This window comes from Mastomys coucha, unplaced genomic scaffold, assembly GCF_008632895.1.
Source record: "Mastomys coucha isolate ucsf_1 unplaced genomic scaffold, UCSF_Mcou_1 pScaffold6, whole genome shotgun sequence".
Classification (NCBI taxonomy): Eukaryota; Metazoa; Chordata; class Mammalia; order Rodentia; family Muridae; genus Mastomys; species Mastomys coucha.
Genome location: NW_022196912.1, coordinates 69,779,595 through 69,782,937, shown reverse-complemented (window position 1 = coordinate 69,782,937; position 3,343 = coordinate 69,779,595).

Genomic DNA, 3,343 nt, shown 5'->3' with positions numbered 1-3,343 from the left:
ACACACACACACACACACACACACACACACACACACAAACTCAAGGTCCCTCCCATCCTTAGTAAAAAAAACGCCCGCTATGCTAATCTTCTGGGCTAGTAGAGACAGGTCTCATTCTTGCTAATTCCTAGGAGTGGCTCAACTGCCCTACTAGACCGGAAATGAGGATTCTTCTTGGTCTTGCCCTGGGATAAGTCTCCCATTCTGTAAGCTTCAATGCCCTACCCAATGCCGAAGGCAATTAGTCTGGATGGGTGACATTCTTTACGAAATTCCAAGCCAGGGTTTCGCTAAGATGTTGGAACATTGGTAAAGGTCAGAGAGCAATGTTCAATTTTGTCTAGCTATTAGTAAATCATATCTTGGTGGGCACCAAGCACTCGAATTCGCAAGAACATATCTGGGGTACCTCTGAGTTAGATGCCATGAATGAACTCCAATAGACTGGCTTCTTTTTTTAGATTTTTTGAGACAGGGTTTCTCTGTATAGCCTTGGCTGTCCTGGAACTCACTCTGTAAACCAGGCTGGCCTCAAACTCAGAAATCCACCTGCCTCTGCCTCCCAAGTGTTGGGATTAAAGGCGTGCACCACTACCGCCAGGCTCCTTTGAAGCTTTTGCCTCTGGTCTGTGGCCAAGTTTTTGGGATCCTCACAAGACTTCATTGGAGTGGGCGTGGCAGGGGCTCCAAACAAAAATGCCCATAGTACTGTTAGAACGTATAAACAGCAGAACTAATTTCTCTTCTTTAAGACGTATTTACTTTATGTATGTGAGTACATTGTCATTGTCTTCAGACACACCAGAAAAGGGCATTGGATCCCATTACAGATGGCTGTGAACCACCTTGTGGTTGCTGGGAATTGAACTCAGGACCTCGGGAAGAGCAGTCAGTGCTCTTAACCACTGAGCCATCTCTCCAGCTCTGAACTACTTTAATATTGTTAAATATCTTAATCATCATTCAGATGGGAAAGGAATACAGAGGCAGAAAGAGGAAAGGGAGAGGCAGGGGGAAAGGACAAAAGGAAGTTGAGTGCTTGCATGCACAAAGCCCTGGTTTCAACCCTAGTGTCCAGTGTGCTAGGGTGTACACCCCATCACTTCAGAGGTGCTGACAAGAGAACCAGAAGTTCATGTAGCCTGTGAGACACATTCCCAAAATAATTAAAACATAATGAGACACATTCCCAAAATAATTAAAACATAATAATAAAAAGGTGTGGTGGTTCCCACTTTACTCCCAGCACTCAGGAGGCAAGGGGCAGAGGCAGAGGCTGGCAGATCTCTGTTAATTTAAAGGCATCCAGATCCACATAGTTAGTATGTATCTAAGCCTACATACTGAGACTCTTGTTTCAAAAATCCAATTTAATAAGTATATACTAAAGAGGTTTGACAATGTAGCTTGGTGATGAGTAAGGCCCTGGGTTCATTCTGTATACTACAAGGCAAAAAGAAGGATGAGGAAAGAGAGAGAGAGAGAGAGAGAGATCCTAAAATTCAACAAACCAAATAGAAACCAGGATTTGAAGTAAGATATTGACAAATACAGTGTGGGATTCTGTTTTTGGAGACAGAGTCTCATGCAGCCCAAGCTGGCCTCAAACTTATGTAGTCAAGTATGGCTTTGAACTTCTTTTTTGTTTGTTTGTTTTTTGTTTTTGTTTGTTTTTCAAGATGGGGTTTCTCTCTATAGCTCTGGATGTCCTGGAACTCACTCTGTAGACCAGGCTGGCCTCGAACTCAGAAATCCACCTGCCTCTGCCTCCCAAAGTGCTGGGATTAAAGGCGTGCACCACTACCGCCCAGTGGCTTTGAACTTCTGATTTTCTTTCTTCTTGCCTCTATAAGTTCTCTGAGCACATCTCCAGCCCCAGTGTGGAGTTTTATTAGCTGAAGTTTCTAGCAAGAGAATTTCGAAGAGATGAATATCCCAGTTTAAAACCAGATCTCAGCCAGGCAGTGGTGGTACATGCCTTTAATACCAGCACTTGGGAAGTAGAGGCAGGCAGATTTCAGAGTTCAAGGCTAGCCTGGTCTACAGAGTGAGTTCCAAGACAGCCAGGACTATACAAAGAAACCCTATCTCGAAAAACAAAATCAGATCTCTTGGAGTCAACAGGATGACTGTGTGTGTAAAAGGTCCTTGCTCCACAAGCCCGAAAGTCAGAGTGACTGAGATCAGGCCCCAGAACCCACAGAAAGGTAGAAGAGAACCAACGTCCAGAAGCCATTCTCCAACCACCACATGACACACTCATAACTAAACACACAATAAGATTTTAAAACTTTAAATCTCAACTAAAATATGAGAAAATGGGCCTGGAGAGATGGCTGTTTGCCACGGACCAGGATTTCTTACAGGGTCCCTTGTTCCGCGGGATGAGGGGTTCTGGCCAGGTGTGCACGGGATTCGGCTTTGACAAACAGACTAGACACGAGTGGTGTAAGGTCTGAGTGTATTTTTCAAATATGGAGTCAGGTTTATATAGTCGATACAGAAGGGTTTGAAAGAGTCAGGTGGTACAATGGTCAAGATACATCAAAACAAGGTACAGGTACATCCTCCTTCATTAGGAACACAATGAGTCAGCAGCAAAGTAAATACATGTTAATTTAGCAGGAACTAAACAGGGATTACAATCTGAAAGAAAGCTAGCTCTGACTAAGGTGACCTTGGCTTAGAAGCCAGGTGCAGATAGTTCCTCTTCAGTTTGTTGGTTTGGTTACAGACTGGGTGGGCCTAAGTAAGTTCCTCAACTATGTTGTTTTTCTGGGCTAGTGGAGGTTAGCCCCAGGGAACACTTGTTAAGCTAGTTCCTAGGAGTGATTCAGCTGCAAATCTAATATAGCCTGCCTTTTGTTGACTAAGAATGAGAATTTCACCTGATCTTGTCCTGGGATAGTTCTCTCATTCTGTAAGCTTTAATGCCCTACAATGTTATTAGTTTGAATGGCTTAATATTCCAAGTCAGGATTTGACTAGGACGTTGGAACACTGGTGAAGGTCAGAAAGCAATGTCCGAATTTTCTCTTGCTAGCTGTGAAGAAATGATATCTTGGTGAATTCCTAGCACACCAGTACGAGGACATATCTGGGCTACCTCTGAGTTTGGGGTGCCAGGCGACAATGCGGAGGCAGGAGACTGACTTTCCTTAAAGAAATATATTTTAAGAGGCAGGCAGATTTCTGAGTTCGAGGCCAGCTCTGGTCTACAGAGTGAGTTCCAGGACAGCCAGGGCTATACAGAGAAACCCTGTCTCGAAAACACCAAATATATGTATATATATATATATATATATATATATATATATATATATATAATAAAAATTACATATTA